The sequence below is a fragment of the Bombina bombina genome, chromosome 6 (assembly GCF_027579735.1).
Source record: "Bombina bombina isolate aBomBom1 chromosome 6, aBomBom1.pri, whole genome shotgun sequence".
In the NCBI taxonomy this organism is placed as follows: Eukaryota; Metazoa; Chordata; class Amphibia; order Anura; family Bombinatoridae; genus Bombina; species Bombina bombina.
The window spans coordinates 1,114,208,399-1,114,227,972 of NC_069504.1; the positions used below are offsets into that span (position 1 = coordinate 1,114,208,399).

The 19,574-nt window shown below is 37.3% G+C and overlaps 1 protein-coding gene across 1 annotated transcript in view; it reads left to right on the plus strand.

The window, feature by feature from the left end:
- Positions 1–1,278: 1,278 nt before the first annotated feature.
- LOC128662479 (uncharacterized) overlaps positions 1,279–19,574 on the plus strand; it is a 230,244-nt gene continuing 211,948 nt past the window's right edge. The window contains exon 1 of the mRNA XM_053716263.1: positions 1,279–1,348. The gene's annotated coding sequence lies outside the window, so the exon portion shown is untranslated. The remainder of the gene's footprint in view (positions 1,349–19,574) is intronic.

The following is a 19,574-nucleotide window of genomic DNA, read 5'->3' on the forward strand; positions in this document are numbered from 1 at the left end:
TGCTGCCTGGGTCCCTTGGACCCACTTGGTCCCATGATTGAGCCGGCCCTGATTGTATTGTTCGGTCTAATCTGTAAACTGCAAGAATCTCACAGATTATTATTAGTTACTTGTAGAACGCCAACAGACCATGCCGCGCTATCAATATAGAGATATATAGGGACCCTCTTAAAGTAAAATTATACTCAAAAACTGTCCTGTGTTCCAACTAATGTAATATATTACAGAGCTTTGTTTTTTGGAATAAAGGATGTTCCTGTTCTGAATTGACCAACTTTTTTTTGTGGAAGATGTCAGCCAGTGAGCAACTGCTAGGTCTAAAACCCATTTTTTTTCTTTCATGATTCGGATAGAGCAATAATTTTAAGCAACTTTCTAATTTACTCCTATTATAACATTTTCTTCGTTCTCTTGCTATCTTTATTTGAAACACAAGAATGTAAGCTTAGGAGCCGGCCCATCTTTGGTTCAGCAGCACCTAGGTTATGCTTGCTGATTGGTGGCTAAATGTAGCCACCAATCAACAAGTGCTATCCAGGCTTCTGAATCAAAAATGGGCCAGCTCTTTAGCTTAGATTTCTGCTTTTTCAAATAAAGATAGCAAGAGAACGAAGGAAAATTGGTAATTGGAGTAAATTAGAAAGTTGCTTAAAATTGCATGCTCTATATGAATCATGAAAGAAAAAAATGTGGGTTTAGTATCCCTTTAAATTGTATGTAATCATGCGTTGGCTGATAGTTTCCTCTGAAATGTAAATACATTTTTAAAATATTCAACTGCTGGAAATGAGAAGAAATATTTCCTTTTAAATTTAAATTGGATACCAGTACTCTTTCTTTTGAGAGTAATGTGTTTTGTGAAATTTAGCATTTCTTTGGTTTACTGAAAGGGTTAAATTGCCATGAATAAAAATGGAATGAAAGAAATATTTTATATTAAGATATCCCAAGGAGATGTGCAAATGTAATTTGATTTCACAATTATATATCAATAGCTGATTAATTAAAACCAAAAACATAAAGTTTGCAAGTAAAACAAATAAAATCTATTAATATTTACTCACTTTTGCTCAGGATACTATAACTGTAAATCTCAGTGTAAATCACTGTAAACCAAATTAAACACAGACAGATTTTACTGCTGTTCATTTGTGCAGCTCTGAAAAGAGACAAGTTTTTCCCATGATTGCTGTAACTAAGATAACAACAATTCTGTTCATGTCTTATCCCCAAGGAAACTGTGTGTTGACATCAATTGAATCTTCTGTCAGAAGGGCACACCCTGCTGCATCTACTGACCTGATAAACTCCTGCTAACAAAAGACCAGGAAAACAGACTTTATCAAAGGTAAATATTGCATTAAAATATGTCCTCATGCTGTCTATTCCATTATACAGAGCTGTGCCAGGGCCTAATACTGTTTAATATAAATATTACAAGTGGAGCGCTAATTGATCGCACAAGATAAATAACCAGCCAATACAAGTGGCTGGTTATTGATACCGCTAGCTTGTGGTAGCAATTAGCGATCAGAAAATTAACCAGAGATCAGATCTCTGGTTAATTTTCTAAAAGTGCCCCAAGTAGCCCTAAAATAAATGTTTTTTTAATTTTTTATGAACAAAAAAGTAGCATTTTTCCCCAATAAAAATTACTGCAGTAGGTAGTTTTTAGGGGTAAAAATTGAAGGGTGTGGGGTGTTAGTAAAAAATAACGGCACTGAAAAGTTCCTTTACATTGTGGTATATAAAAACTGTGTGTTCCCTGTAAATATATATATATACTTATATACACATGTTATATTTATATGTAATATATACACATACATATATATACTTATATACACATATTATATTTATATGTAATATATACACATATTATATTTATATGTAATATATACACATATTAACACATACATATATATATGCTTATATACACATATTATATTTATATGTAATATATACACATATTAACACATACATATATATATGCTTATATACACATATTATATTTATATGTAATATATACACATATTATATTTATATGTAATATATACACATATTATATTTATATGTAATATATACACATATTAACACATACATATACATGCTTATATACACATATTATATTTATATGTAATATATACACATATTAACACATACATATATATATGCTTATATACACATATTATATTTATATGTAATATATACACATATTAACACATACATATATATATATGCTTATATACACATATTATATTTATATGTAATATATACACATATTATATTTATATGTAATATATACACATATTATATTTATATGTAATATATACACATATTAACATTATATTTTGAAATATAAGTTTTTCCCTTTATCTATTTTTTCTGCTAAGGCCAATGAGGGACAGATTTACAACAATAAAATAGATTGTAACAACACAACTCTCTTTTGTTGCCTGTTTTATATCTGTTACTAATTGTTCTCAGCAGAAGAGATAGATATGGGAAAAACCTAGGTAAAAATCAATATAAGGAGCGCTGGCACTTCATTTAAAGCAAAGAGTATTATTGGTCACTTATTAGGATGGCATAGCTGGCCTCACACATCTAATGTTTTTTGGCTCTTGCCTTATTCATAGGTCCTAGGTTCCATTATACAGAGCTGTGCCAGGGCCTAATACTGTTTAATATAAATATTACAAGTGGAGCGCTAATTCATCGCACAAGATAAATAACCAGCCAATACAAGTGGCTGGTTATTGATAGCGCTAGCTTGTGGTAGCAATTAGCGATCAGAAAATTAACCAGAGATCAGATCTCTGGTTAATTTTCTAAAAGTGCCCCAAGTAGCCCCAAAATAAATGTTTTTTTAATTTTTTATGAACAAAAAAGTAGCATTTTTCCCCAATAAAAATGACTGCACTAGGTAGTTTTTAGGGTTAAAAATTGAAGGGTGTGGGGTGTTAGTAAAAAATAACGGCACTGAAAAGTTCCTTTACATTGTGGTATATAAAAACTGTGTGTTCCCTGTAAATATATATATATACTTATATACACATGTTATATTTATATGTAATATATACACATACATATATATACTTATATACACATATTATATTTATATGTAATATATACACATATTATATTTATATGTAATATATACACATATTATATTTATATGTAATATATACACATATTAACACATACATATATATATGCTTATATACACATTATATTTATATGTAATATATACACATATTAACACATACATATACAGGGAGTGCAGAATTATTAGGCAAGTTGTATTTTTGAGGATTAATTTTATTATTGAACAACAACCATGTTCTCAATGAACCCAAAAAACTCATTAATATCAAAGCTGAATAGTTTTGGAAGTAGTTTTTAGTTTGTTTTTAGTTTTAGCTATTTTAGGGGGATATCTGTGTGTGCAGGTGACTATTACTGTGCATAATTATTAGGCAACTTAACAAAAAACAAATATATACCCATTTCAATTATTTATTTTTACCAGTGAAACCAATATAACATCTCAACATTCACAAATATACATTTCTGACATTCAAAAACAAAACAAAAACAAATCAGTGACCAATATAGCCACCTTTCTTTGCAAGGACACTCAAAAGCCTGCCATCCATGGATTCTGTCAGTGTTTTGATCTGTTCACCATCAACATTGCGTGCAGCAGCAACCACAGCCTCCCAGACACTGTTCAGAGAGGTGTACTGTTTTCCCTCCTTGTAAATCTCACATTTGATGATGGACCACAGGTTCTCAATGGGGTTCAGATCAGGTGAACAAGGAGGCCATGTCATTAGATTTTCTTCTTTAATACCCATTCTTGCCAGCCACACTGTGGAGTACTTGGACGCGTGTGATGGAGCATTGTCCTGCATGAAAATCATGTTTTTCTTGAAGGATGCAGACTTCTTCCTGTACCACTGCTTGAAGAAGGTGTCTTCCAGAAACTGGCAGTAGGACTGGGAGTTGAGCTTGACTCCATCCTCAACCCGAAAAGGCCCCACAAGCTCATCTTTGATGATACCAGCCCAAACCAGTACTCCACCTCCACCTTGCTGGCGTCTGAGTCGGACTGGAGCTCTCTGCCCTTTACCAATCCAGCCATGGGCCCATCCATCTGGCCCATCAAGACTCACTCTCATTTCATCAGTCCATAAAACCTTAGAAAAATCAGTCTTGAGATATTTCTTGGCCCAGTCTGGACGTTTCAGCTTGTGTGTCTTGTTCAGTGGTGGTCGTCTTTCAGCCTTTCTTACCTTGGCCATGTCTCTGAGTATTGCACACCTTGTGCTTTTGGGCACTCCAGTGATGTTGCAGCTCTGAAATATGGCCAAACTGGTGGCAAGTGGCATCTTGGCAGCTGCACGCTTGACTTTTCTCAGTTCATGGGCAGTTATTTTGCGCCTTGGTTTTTCCACACGCTTCTTGCGACCCTGTTGACTATTTTGAATGAAACGCTTGATTGTTCGATGATCACGCTTCAGAAGCTTTGCAATTTTAAGAGTGCTGCATCCCTCTGCAAGATATCTCACTATTTTTGACTTTTCTGAGCCTGTCAAGTCCTTCTTTTGACCCATTTTGCCAAAGGAAAGGAAGTTGCCTAATAATTATGCACACCTGATATAGGGTGTTGATGTCATTAGACCACACCCCTTCTCATTACAGAGATGCACATCACAAAATATGCTTAATTGGTAGTAGGCTTTCGAGCCCATACAGCTTGGAGTAAGACAACATGCATAAAGAGGATGATGTGGTCAAAATACTCATTTGCCTAATAATTCTGCACTCCCTGTATATATGCTTATATACACATATTATATTTATATGTAATATATACACATATTAACACATACATATACATGCTTATATACACATATTATATTTATATGTAATATATACACATATTAACATTATATTTTGAAATATAAGTTTTTCCCTTTATCTATTTTTTCTGCTAAGGCCAATGAGGGACAGATTTACAACAATAAAATAGATTGTAACAACACAACTCTCTTTTGTTGCCTGTTTTATATCTGTTACTAATTGTCCTCAGCAGAAGAGATAGATATGGGAAAAACCTAGGTAAAAATCAATATAAGGAGCGCTGGCACTTCATTTAAAGCAAAGAGTATTATTGGTCACTTATTAGGATGGCATAGCTGGCCTCACACATCTAATGTTTTTTGGCTCTTGCCTTATTCATAGGTCCTAGGTTCCAACATGGTAGTGCCCATTACTTTATAGAAACTAAACCATTACACTTATATCTTCAATGTTTAAACAAGGCTTTTTAAAAATACTACCAATGTAAAGTGAATCTATGCTTTAAATACATCATTATATCTAGCATTTATTCACAGAGTACAAAAGTAGTAAATGAGTACAGCACCTGTTGGTTCCTTAAAGCAGGTTTTAGTTCTGTGTGATGCCCGTGGAGAAAGGGTTACTGCCACCCTTACAGCAACATAGACAAATGGAATCCACAGCACCAATTAGGTAAAAGAAAATACCTTTATTTTCACATTACATGCGACGTTTCGGCCTTCACAGCCTTAATCATGCATGATTAAGGCTGTGAAGGCCGAAACGTCGCATGTAATGTGAAAATAAAGGTATTTTCTTTTACCTAATTGGTGCTGTGGATTCCATTTGTCTGTATTTATTCACAGAGTAATATCCATTTAAAGAGCCATTCAAGTCAAAATTAAAGTCATGATTCAGACAGAGTACACATGCACATTATTTTTATATGCACACTTTCTGATGCTCTTACTGAGCATGTGCACAATATATATATATATATATATATATATATATATATATATATATATATATATATATATATATATATATATATATAAAATGTGCATTTTGTAATTGGCTGATGGCTGTCACATGACACGGGGAGGGAAAAATTGGATTAACTTTGAAATTGTTAAGTGCTATTACATTGACTTTGTAATGTGTATTTGACAATTATTCAGTTCTACTGTATTTAATAGTCCTTTAATTAAACACCTTCTCAGCATTAATGGCAAGCTTGTTTGTATTTTATTATCTGAACAAATGGTCCAATATTCTTTGATCTTAAAGGGACATTCTAATACAAAAATAAAAAAAGACAATACACGAGCTAAGTTTTAGCAGAAACAATTTTTGTATTTGTATTACTGACTCTAATTTGCTATGTGGTTAATCCTCGCAAAAAGTTTAAACACATAGGTAAGGTCCTGATCTGGTGCCACATGCATTGCAGGTAAACATTAGCAGTGACCCAATCAGGAGTACCAGTTGTATGTATCTACCAATCACTGCTTGGTTGCTGTAACACTTACAGGTCCTGGCAGTTCTCCTTATGTGATTTGTCTAATTTTTTCTACTTTAATCAAACACCTTTTGCTCCTAATTGGAAGTATTTTGTGTGATTAATGAGATTTATTATAAATACGTAAATATTTGTTTTACATAAAGAGCATAGGCTGATCAATATCACTACAATTTACTGGTCAGAAGAAATAGCAATTAGCCCATTCTATGTTAAACCAATTCCTTACATGTCCTGCTGCAATTCCATACTAGTCTAGGATCAAGTGATGAGTGCAAATTTACAAACATGCCCATAAAAAATAAAATAAAAATTCAATTATTATTAAAGGGACACGAAACCCAAAATAATTCTTCAGTGATTCGGAAAATGTAATTTTAAACAACTTTCAAATTTAAATCTATTATCAAATTTGCTTCATTCTCTTGGTATCCTTTGTTGGGAAAATACTTATATATATAGGTATGCTCAGGGGGAGTAATGCATCACTGGGAGCTAGCTGCTGATTGATGACTGCACATATATGCCTCTTGTTATTGTTTCATCAGATGTGCTCAGCTAGCTCCCAGTAGTACATTGCTACTGCTTTAACAAAGGATACTAAGAGAATGAAGAAAATCTGAAAATAGAAGTAAATTTGAAAGTTGTTTAAAATTGCTGCTGTCACTGAATTATGAAAGAAAGAGAGTTTCACATCATCCCTTTAATATTGCTCATTTTGTAAACTGCTCACCTCACCCAGAGACAAGACAGTTCTTTATGTTGTCTACCCCTTGCCTTTATTCATAGAAAGGGTGCTTGATTCATGGGACTCCATATACTAAGCAGCGTAAGCTGCTTTGGAGCCTGCGGGCAGCTTTGCACATGAGAGTCTGCTTCCTGCAATGTAAGAAGCAGATGAGAATTCCCCCTTAACACGCTCGCTCAGGGTGATTGAGAAGCCATTCTCTTGCATGATTGGCTGCATGAGGGAAGGGGGCGACATTACACACTCTCTAGAATTTACTCTGTTTATCCGCTGCCTGTACGTGGCAAAGCCGTGCAGACATTTTGTCAAGTTAAGAACCTTGTCTGCACAGCGATTGGTACATGGCGCCCATTAAATACATTTCCTTTAGAAGAGGTAAAGACCTTGGGGTCGATTTAACAAGGGGCGAATGGCTTGTTGCCCTTGTTTCTGCGCACGCCTTTAGGCTCACCGGAAACAGCACTTATGAAGCAGCGGTCTAAAGACTTGTCCGCTGCCTCTAAAGGCTGCAGTCTTCAATCCGCCCAATCCTATCGGGCTGATTGACACCCCCTGCTAGCGTCCGATTGGCCGCAAATCTGCAGGGGGCGGCATGAGCTCTCATAGCAGGTGCAGTGTTTAAATAGAGGGTGAACACAGCATATGTAAATATGTTCAGTGAACAGTAAGAAGCATTTTATTTTAGGTTTATTGCAAAAATTATTCTATTCAAAATTCAAATGAATTTATGTACATTTAAACTTTTAGTTTTATGTCCCTTTAATGTAAATTTTGTTAAATTTATAAATGATAAAATTAAATCTTGCTTTTTACTTCTGTATGTGACTAAACCAGCAGTAAGTAGGTTCACATTAATAATGTAGTTGAAATACAAACATCTAAAAGCATATTTTCTTTATAATAATGAATCCCATTTTTTAAAACTGTTAACATCTCTAAAATATTAAACCACAATTGTCCTTGCACTAAATGGTTTGCATTAAATTGTAAGCTTACGACTGCTTTCCCTACCAGTCAATTAATATAGTACATTTAACTCTATGTTTTGTGGTTTTGCTGAGGAAACTTATACATTTATTATGGACACTTGGGAGAAAGACACTAAAGTCAAAATTAAACTTTAATGATTCAGATAGAGCATACAGTTTTTAGAGATGTTCTAATTTACGTCCATTATAACATTTTGCACAGTCTTTTTATATGTACACTTTCTGAGGCACCAGCTACTACGTACTGAGCATGTGCAAGAGTTCACAGTGTATACATATGCTAGTCTGTGATTGACTGACAGCTGTCACATGATACAGGAGGTTAGCTAATGGGGAAAATAATAGTTATAAATCTTAATGACAGTTATATTGGCAAGGCAACTACTTTTTAAGAATTGCATTAATAGGAATGTTCACAACTAGGGGCGCGATCCGATATAGATCGCAGTTTGCGGCGCAAGCGAGGGAACCGGCGTCGCCCGCAGTTTCAGCTCGCAACTCGAGCTATCCCATATAGGTCGCCGTCAGATGCTAACGTGCCGTAAGTCTGACAAACCAGCGATGTCCAGAAATCTGCGCAAGTACAAATTTCTGGCGTCGCCAGTGACTTGCGCCACGTTAGAAACTGCCGGCGCCTATAAAACCTGACTAAAGTCTAAAACACCCGCACTGTCTAACACGCCTCCCTAACATAGCCCGCACTGTCTAACACGCCTCCCTAACATAGACCGCACTGTCTAACCCTCTATCCGCTATCCCCCCTCACTAGCCTAACAATAAAAAAGCTATTAACCCCTAAACCGCCGCTCCCGTACCCCGCCGCAACCTAATAAAGCTATTAACCCCTAAACCGCCGCTCCCGTACCCCGCCGCCAGCTATATTATATCTATAACCCCCTAAAGTGAGCCCCTAACACCGCCGCCATCTATATTAAAATTATTAACCCCTAATGTAAGCCCCTTACACCGCCGCCATCTCTATTAAAATGATTAACCCCTAATTTAATCTACCTACCCCGCCGCAAGCTATATTATCTATATTAACCCTAAGTATATTATAGTTAATATAGTTATTACATTATATATATTAACTATATTAACCCTAATTATATTAGGGTTAATATAGTTACTATAGTATTTATATTAACTATATTAACTCTATCTAACCCTAACACCGCTAACTAAATTTATATTAAATTAATCTAATTCATTTATAAACTAAAATATTCCTATTTAAATCTAAATACTTACCTATAAAATAAACCCTAAGATAGCTACAATATAATTAATAATTACATTGTAGCTATGTTAGGGTTAATATTTATTTTACAGGTAAATTGTTAATTATTTTAACTAGGTATAATAGATATTAAATAGTTATTAACTATTTAATATCTACCTAGTTAAAATAATTACCCAATTACCTGTAAAATAAATCCTAACCTAAGTTACAAATACACCTACACTATCAATAAATTTAATAAACTACAAACATCTATCTAAAAATACAATTAAATTAACTAAACTAAATTACAAAAAAAAACAAACACTAAATTACAAAAAATAAAAAAAAGATTACAAGATATTTAAGCTAATTACACCTATTCTAAGCCCCCTAATAAAATAATAAACCCCCAAAATAAAAAAAATTCCCTGCCCTATTCTAAATTAAACAAATTTCAAAGCTCTTTACCTTACCAGCCCTTAAAAGGGCCTTTTGTGGGGCATGCCCCAAAGAATTCAGCTCTTTTGCATACAACAAATACAATCCCCCCCCCATTACAACCCACCACCCACATACCCCTATTCTAAAACCACCCAAACCCCCCTTAAAAAAGCCTAACACTACCCCCCTGAAGATCTCCCTACCTTGTCTTCACCACACCGGGCCGAACTCCTGATCCGATCCGGGCGATGTCTTCCTCCAAGCGGCAAAGAAGAATTCTTCCTCCGGCGACGTCTTCCTCCAAGCGGCAAAGAAGAATTCTTCCTCCGGCGACGTCTTCCTCCAAGCGGCAGCAAAGTCTTCATTCTTCCGGCGGCATCTTCAATCTTCTTTCTTCGCTCCGCCGCCGCGGAGCATCCATCCAGGCCGACGACTGAACGACGAATGAGGTACCTTTAAATGACGTCATCCAAGATGGCGTCCGCCGAATTCCGATTGGCTGATAGGATTCTATCAGCCAATCGGAATTAAGTTAGAAAAATCTGATTGGCTGATTGAATCAGCCAATCAGATTCAAGTTCAATCCGATTGGCTGATCCAATCAGCCAATCTGATTGAGCTCGCATTCTATTGGCTGTTCCGATCAGCCAATAGAATGCGAGCTCAATCTGATTGGCTGTTCGGATCAGCCAATCGGATTGAACTTGAATTTGATTGGCTGATTCAATCAGCCAATCAGATTTTTCTAACTTAATTCCGATTGGCTGATAGAATCCTATCAGCCAATCGGAATTCGGCGGACGCCATCTTGGATGACGTCATTTAAAGGTACCTCATTCCAAGTACAGCAGTCGGCCAGGATGGATGCTCCGCGGCGGCGGAGCGAAGAAAGAAGATTGAAGATGCCGCCGGAAGAATGAAGACTTTGCTGCCGCTTGGAGGAAGACGTCGCCGGAGGAAGAATTCTTCTTTGCCGCTTGGAGGAAGACATCGCCGGAGGAAGAATTCTTCTTTGCCGCTTGGAGGAAGACATCGCCCGGATCGGATCAGGAGTTCGGCCCGGTGTGGTGAAGACAAGGTAGGGAGATCTTCAGGGGGGTAGTGTTAGGCTTTTTTAAGGGGGGTTTGGGTGGTTTTAGAATAGGGGTATGTGGGTGGTGGGTTGTAATGGGGGGGGGATTGTATTTGTTGTATGCAAAAGAGCTGAATTCTTTGGGGCATGCCCCACAAAAGGCCCTTTTAAGGGCTGGTAAGGTAAAGAGCTTTGAAATTTGTTTAATTTAGAATAGGGCAGGGAATTTTTTTTATTTTGGGGGTTTATTATTTTATTAGGGGGCTTAGAATAGGTGTAATTAGCTTAAATATCTTGTAATCTTTTTTTTATTTTTTGTAATTTAGTGTTTTTTTTTTTTGTAATTTAGTTTAGTTAATTTAATTGTATTTTTAGATAGATGTTTGTAGTTTATTAAATTTATTGATAGTGTAGGTGTATTTGTAACTTAGGTTAGGATTTATTTTACAGGTAATTGGGTAATTATTTTAACTAGGTAGATATTAAATAGTTAATAACTATTTAATATCTATTATACCTAGTTAAAATAATTAACAATTTACCTGTAAAATAAATATTAACCCTAACATAGCTACAATGTAATTATTAATTATATTGTAGCTATCTTAGGCTTTATTTTATAGGTAAGTATTTAGATTTAAATAGGAATATTTTAGTTTATAAATGAATTAGATTAATTTAATATAAATTTAGTTAGGGGTGTTAGGGTTAGATAGAGTTAATATAGTTAATATAAATACTATAGTAACTATATTAACTATATTAACCCTAATATAATTAGGGTTAATATAGTTAATATATATAATGTAATACCTATATTAACTATAATATACTTAGGGTTAATATAGATAATATAGCTTGCGGCGGGGTAGGTAGATTAAATTAGGGGTTAATCATTTTAATAGAGATGGCGGCGGTGTAAGTGGCTTACATTAGGGGTTAATAATATTAATATAGCTGGCGGCGGTATAGGGGGATTAGATTAGGGGTTAATAATTTTTATATAGGTGGCGGCGGTGTAAGGGGTCAGATTAGGGGATAGATAAGGTAGATGGCGGCGGTTTTAGAGGCTCACAGTAGGGGGTTAGTTTATGTAGATGGCGGCGGGGTCCGGGAGCGGCGGTTTAGGGGGTAATAACTTTATTAGGGATTTCGGGGGGGGGGGGGGATCGCGGTTGACAGGGAGATAGACATTGCGCATGCGTTAGGTGTTAGGTTTATTTTAGCAGATCGCGGTTGACAGGGAGATAGACATTGCGCATGCGTTAGGTGTTAGGTTTATTTTAGCAGCCAGTTTAGGGAGTTACGGGGCTCCAATAGTCAGCGTAAGGCTTCTTACGGCTGCTTTTTGTGGCGAGGTGAAAATGGAGTAAGTTTTCTCGATTTTCGCCACGTAAGTCCTTACGCTTCATATTGGATACCAAACTGCGCTGGTTTGGTATACCTGCCTATGGCCCAAAAAACTACGGGCGACGGCAGAAATATACGCGCGTAACTTCTAGGTTACGCCGTATATAGGATACCAAATCAGCGTAAATATTGGCGTTGCCGGCTTTTGCGGGCGACGATTTATATCGAATCGACCCCTAGATGCACTATTAAACAAGCCTGGTGCAGATAATTGATTAGAGAATCATATGACTATCAGTTGTTTGTTTTAGAAAGAAGAAGACGTTTCAATCTAGTTGGGAACGTTTTATTACTTCATTAGAGGGTGATATTGTAACAATAATTGAGAGATAAAGTAATAATTGCCTGTATTTCTATTTTTGGGATCACCCCACTTTATATACAGTATGGAGTGGATTTGAATGGATTTATTTTCCCTTGTCTCTTCTTTTTTTCTAATGTATTTAACAGCATCTTTTATCTTTTTTTGTGATCTAACTTTTAACAATTTTCTTCAAAGTAATAAATAAATAAAAATATAAATATGTCTCAGATACAATGTGGAATTTAAGTAACTACTAATACATTATTTATACTGTAACAAAGGTGTAGAGATTATACAAAGGCTGTATTGGGAAATCACTGGAACATCACTGGAGGTGGAACTGTGGCTTAAAGGGACATTAAACCCAATTTTTTTCTGTTGTGATTTAGAAAGAACATGACATTTTAAACAACTTTCTATTTTACTTCTACTATCCAATTTGCTTTATTCCTCGTGATATCCTTTGTTAAAAAGCATGGAAATAGGCTAAGTAGCTGCTGATTGGTGGCTGCACATATATGCCTTGTGTGATTGGATCACTATTTGCATTGCTATTTCTTCAACAAAGGATAACTAAAGAATAAAGCACATTAGATAATAGAAGTAAATTGGAATGTTGTTTTAAATTGTATTCTCTATCAGAATCATGAAATAAATTTTGTGTTTCACAGTTAAGTTAAATGTGTTATGGCTGTTGGTACCTTGGGATGAGGGATGAGCCAGATGTTTCTACAACTCTCTATATGGGTGGGACTCACTTAGGCCTAGATTTGGAGTTTGGCGGTAGCCGTCAAAACCAGCGTTAGAGGCTCCTAACGCTGGTTTTGGCCGCCCGCTGGTATTTGGAGTCAGTGATTAAAGGGTCTAACGCTCACTTTTCAGCCGCGACTTTTCCATACCGCAGATCCCCCTACGCCATTTGCGTATCCTATATTTTCAATGGGATCTTTCTAACGCCGGTATTTAGAGTCGTTTCTGAAGTGAGCGTTAGAGCTCTAACGACAAAACTCCAGCCGCCTGAAAATAGCAGGAGTTAAGAGCTTTCTGGCTAACGCCGGTTTATAAAGCTCTTAACTACTGTACCCTAAAGTACACTAACACCCATAAACTACCTATGTAGCCCTAAACCGAGCTCCCCCCACATCGCCGCCACTCGATTAAAATTTTTAACCCCTAATCTGCCGACCGCCACCTACGTTATACTTATGTACCCCTAATCTGCTGCCCCTAACCCCGCCGACCCCTGTATTACATTTATTAACCCCTAACCTGCCCCCCACAACATCGCCGCCAGCTACTTAAAATAATTAACCCCTAATCTTCCGACCGCAAAGCGCCGCCACCTACGTTATCCCTATGTACCCCTAATCTGCTACCCCTAACACCGCCGACCCCTATATTATATTTATTAACCCCTAATCTGCCCCCCTCAACGTCGCCGACACCTACCTACACTTATTAACCCCTAATCTGCCGAGCGGACCTGAGCGCTACTATAATAAAGTTATTAACCCCTAACCCGCCTCACTAACCCTATCATAAATAGTATTAACCCCCTAATCTGCCCTCCCTAACATCGCCGACACCTAACTTCAATTATTAACCCCTAATCTGCCAACCGGAGCTCACCGCTATTCTAATAAATGTATTAACCCCTAAAGCTAAGTCTAACCCTAACACTAACACCCCCCTAAGTTAAATATAATTTACATCTAACGAAATTAATTAACTCTTATTAAATAAATGATTCCTATTTAAAGCTAAATACTTACCTGTAAAATAAATCCTAATATAGCTACAATATAAATTATAATTATATTATAGCTATTTTAGGATTAATATTTATTTTACAGGCAACTTGGTATTTATTTTAACTAGGTACAATAGCTATTAAATAGTTAAGAACTATTTAATAGCTACCTAGTTAAAATAATAACAAATTTACCTGTAAAATAAATCCTAACCTAAGATATAATTAAACCTAACACTACCCTATCAATAAAATAATTAAATAAAATACCTACAATTACCTACAATTAACCTAACACTACACTATAAATAAATTAATTAAACACAATTGCTACAAATAAATACAATTAAATAAACTAGCTAAAGTACAAAAAATAAAAAAGAACTAAGTTACAAAAAATAAAAAAATATTTACAAACATAAGAAAAATATTACAACAATTTTAAACTAATTACACCTACTCTAAGCCTCCTAATAAAATAACAAAGCCCCCCAAAATAAAAAATTCCCTACCCTATTCTAAATTAAAAAAGTTACAAGCTCTTTTACCTTACCAGCCCTGAACAGGGCCCTTTGCGGGGCATGCCCCAAGAATTTCAGCTCTTTTGCCTGTAAAAGAATAAATACAATACCCCCCCCAACATTACAACCCACCACCCACATACCCCTAATCTAACCCAACCCCCCCTTAAATAAACCTAACACTAAGCCCCTGAAGATCTTCCTACCTTGTCTTCACCATACCAGGTTCACCGATCCGTCCTGGCTCCAACATCTTCATCCAACCCAAGCGGGGGTTGGCGATCCATCATCCGGTGCTGAAGAGGTCCAGAAGAGGCTCCAAAGTCTTCCTCCTATCCGGCAAGAAGAGGACATCCGGACCGACAAACATCTTCTCCAAGCGGCATCTTCAATCTTCTTCCATCCGGTGCGGAGCGGGTCCATCTTGAAGCAGGCGACGCGGATCCATCCTCTTCTTCCGTTGTCTCCCGACTAATGACGGTTCCTTTAAGGGACGTCATCCAAGATGGCGTCCCTCGAATTCCGATTGGCTGATAGGATTCTATCAGCCAATCGGAATTAAGGTAGGAATTTTCTGATTGGCTGATGGAATCAGCCAATCAGAATCAAGTTCAATCCGATTGGCTGATCCAATCAGCCAATCAGATTGAGCTCGCATTCTATTGGCTGATCGGAATTTCGTTAGATGTAAATTATATTTAACTTAGAGGGGTGTTAGTATTAGGGTTAGACTTAGCTTTAGGGGTTAATACATTTATTATAGTAGCGGTGAGGTCCGCTCGGCAGATTAGGGGTTAATAATTGAAGGTAGGTGTCGGCGATGTTAGGGAGGGCAGATTAGGGGTTAATACTATTTATGATAGGGTTAGTGAGGCGGATTAGGGGTTAATAACTTTATTATAGTAGCGCTCAGATTAGGAGTTAATAAGTGTAGGCAGGTGTCGGCGACGTTGAGGGGGGCAGATTAGGGGTTAATAAATATAATATAGGGGTCGGCGATGTTAGGGCAGCAGATTAGGGGTACATAGGGATAACGTAGGTTGCGGCGGTTTACGGAGCGGCAGATTAGGGGTTAAAAAAAATATGCAGGGGTCAGCGATAGCGGGGGCGGCAGATTAGGGGTTAATAAGTGTAAGGCTAGGGGTGTTTAGACTCGGGGTACATGTTAGAGTGTTAGGTGCAGACGTAGGAAGTGTTTCCCCATAGGAAACAATGGGGCTGCGTTAGGAGCTGAACGCTGCTTTTTTGCAGGTGTTAGGTTTTTTTTCAGCTCAAACAGCCCCATTGTTTCCTATGGGGGAATCGTGCACGAGCACGTTTTTGAGGCCGGCCGCGTCCGTAAGCAACTCTGGTATCGAGAGTTGCATTTGCGGTAAAAATGCTCTACGCTCCTTTTTTGGAGCCTAACGCAGCATTTGTTTAAACTCTTGATACCAGAGTTAAATTTATGGTGCGGCCAGAAAAAAGCCCGCGGAGCGTTAACAGCCCTTTTACCGCCAAACTCCAAATCTAGGCCTTAGTGACTGTCAAACAATTCTACAGAGAAAACCTTTAAAGGGACATTAAACACTAATTACATTTCATTCACTTTCATCTAATTATGGGTGCTGATATTTTGGAACCTAGGTTACACTGCAGGTATCTGAAGGAGAGTTGTGGCACAAGTAGCAAATTGTGTCTGCCAGACCTATAATAAATGGAACCCATTGAGCTTTTTTTGAGACAAACTTGCCACTATATAACTGACAATAAAAATCAGTGAGATTTGCAGGGGTAAAATAATTACGCCATACAATGACAAATTTGAGAGTACGTCAGACGCACGCCCATATTCAGCATATTAAGGGGTTGATCACAATCTTTCCAATACCGGCTCCTGATAACTTTTATTCAGTTTCCACTCATGTGGGAAGATCATTTTTCACATTATCACAATCCAAGATGGACCAGTGCGCTAAAAGCTCACAAGTGTTTTTCAAGTTTTCAATAGAAAAGTTAATGAAAGCATGTTTTTGGTTGTTAAATACTTGTTATGGGGTTGAAAAATGGGAATCCAATAGTAACTGACCTATACAATGACCCTTTTACACCTCTTAAGGCTACAGTACATTTCGTTTGAATTAACCCCTTTGTTCAGTGTGTAAGAGAAATGCTCATTTAAATGTTTGATTAACCCAGTCATCCTCAAACTTGGACAGCTGATATGCTGGCTGAGCATCATGGGAAATGTAGTTCCAAAACCTCTGGAGGGCCAAGTTTGGGAATAAAAGACAAAAGGTTGCGGCAGCAACAAACAGAGTAAAAATTTTTTGAAAGTATGATAAATAAAATACTTTATTAACTCAATAGTTAAAAAGCCTGTTGGCAAAAATACAAAGGGTAGCAGGTGAAAACCTCCTTACATGTTTCGTGCCTATGCTGGGCACTTAATCATAGGAGTGAGGTTTGTTAGTACAACCCCTACTATTTAAAGGGGAAGTACCCAATGATGGCAAAGCTGTAAAACACCTGTGAAAATTGTGTTAAAACTGCTGGCCGTCACTTAGCACTTACCAAGAACATAGAAAAATGTATTAAATAAATGAAAGATTAATGCTTGTGATATACAGTGATATATAAACACAGATTGACCCATAATTTCAACATTATAAGAACATACTCAAAGTCCACACTTGCAACAATATTATCCATATTATTGTATGATAGATGTAAAGATAAAAACAGAGAATAAGAAAATGTGCACATACATATGTATCTATAGATAAATCCTATTATGGGTTAACCTTAAGTATAATGTATAAAATTTAGTACCTAGATAGAATGTAAATGCCAAATTGGGTATCTAGATAGAAAATAAATCTTTATATCCACTAAAGGTCAGTAACATAAGAAGTATTTGTTCCAATGTACATAAGCTAACCATATAGAGACCAAGTAATGTACCTGCATAAGATATTAATCCGGATAAAAGGTAAATTAGAGAAAAATATGAATAGTTATTCTACAAAATAAGACATATCCCATTCCCTATTTAAATCTTGGGGTGCTATTGTTTTTTGGGAAGTTTTTTGGAATCCAAGTTTGGGAATGTCTGGATTAACCTATTGCAATCCAAATCCATCCTTATCACTGTTAAACAATCTGAATGCCATTTGTATATAGGCTTGATCGGTATAATGAACATGTTTGCTCAATTATTACATACTAGTCCTAAAGCCCATGTACACGGGCCATTTTTTGCAGTACCTTTGCGCTCTCTCCCCCCTCTCTTTTGTGCTCTCTCTCCCCTCTCTTTTGCTGTCTCTCTCCCCCCTCTCTCTTGCTGTCTCTCTCCCCCCTCTCTTTTGCGCTCTCTCTCCCCTCTCTTTTGCTGTCTCTCTCCCCCCTCTCTCTTGCTGTCTCTCTCCCCCTCTCTTTTGCTGTCATTCTTCCCCCTCTCTTTTGCTGTCTCTTTCCATCCTCTCTTTTGCTGTCTCTCTCCCTCCTCTCTTTTGCTGTCTCTCTCCCTCCTCTCTTTTGCTGTCTCTCTCCCCCTCTCTTTTGCTGTCTCTCTCCCCCCTCTCTTTTGCTGTCTCTCTCCCCCCTCTTTTGCTGTCTCTCTCCCCCCTCTCTTTTGCTGTCTCTCTCCCCCCTCTCTTTTGCTGTCTCTCTCTCCCTCTCTCTATCCCCTCTCTTCTGCTCTCTCTATCCACCCTCTTCTGCTCTCTCTATCCCCCCTCTTTAGAGCTCTCTGTCTCTCTGCAGCCGCCCCGGCATCTGGCCCGCCTGGCCCCGTCCGCGCCACGTCTGACCCCGCCCACATCACACCTGCCCAGTCACGCCCAAGTCACACCCACTCGGCCACGCCCTCTCTGCACCCGACCGGCCCCGCCCCCTCCACCAGGTCAGTTGGAAGGTCAGATGTGTTTGTCCTTGTGCGCAGTCTAGACTGCGCATGGCAGCTTCGGACAAACACACTTGGCCTTTTATTATATAGGATTTTTTCAGTATTTCCAATTATTGATTGTAAAAGAACCGTTTCCCGGTTGGACACGATTTACATCTGCATGATTTTAACAGTTCTCACATGCTAACCTTAGGTTTCCTTCTCTGCTGAATCCAATCAGGGACCGTTATAAATAGGTCACCAGAGTTTCTGACCAATGACTGTGGGGAGTGTAACAAGTGTGTAGGGATTATACAAAGGCTGTTTTGTGTTATAAGTCTGGAGTCTGCCCACAATTTTCTGAGAAAAAGTGAAGCAAAATGGATTAAATAAGTAATGCAGAATTATGTTCCAGAGTTTAAAGTGAATGTAAAGTCAGCCGGTCTGGTAAACACAGCATTAAACTTTATGTGAAAATAGGTGTACTTTAATTCATCATTCTTTTAATAAATATTTTATTACCTTGTATTTTACATTTCTATCTACTATTCCTCCGCACGTCATCTTTGATTTTTAAATGACGTAGTAGGCTAAATATTATCAACCAATCATCGAATCCCCCCGGGAGACCAAACCTCTTTTCTTGACGTCACTCGTTCATAATGCGCATGCGTTAGAACGCTATTCTTCCACTGATCTCGGACGCGTGTACACGCTTCGTGCATGCGCTGTTGAATATTTTTAGGTCTTTGTCATTTATTCATCAAGTTTCCTAGCACAAGGTAAGCAGCGATCGTACCGGGTCTGATTTAAAAACAAATATAATGACTTCGTAAGCATAAATATGTATGTTCTACATTGTGCACTTTACATAGTGCG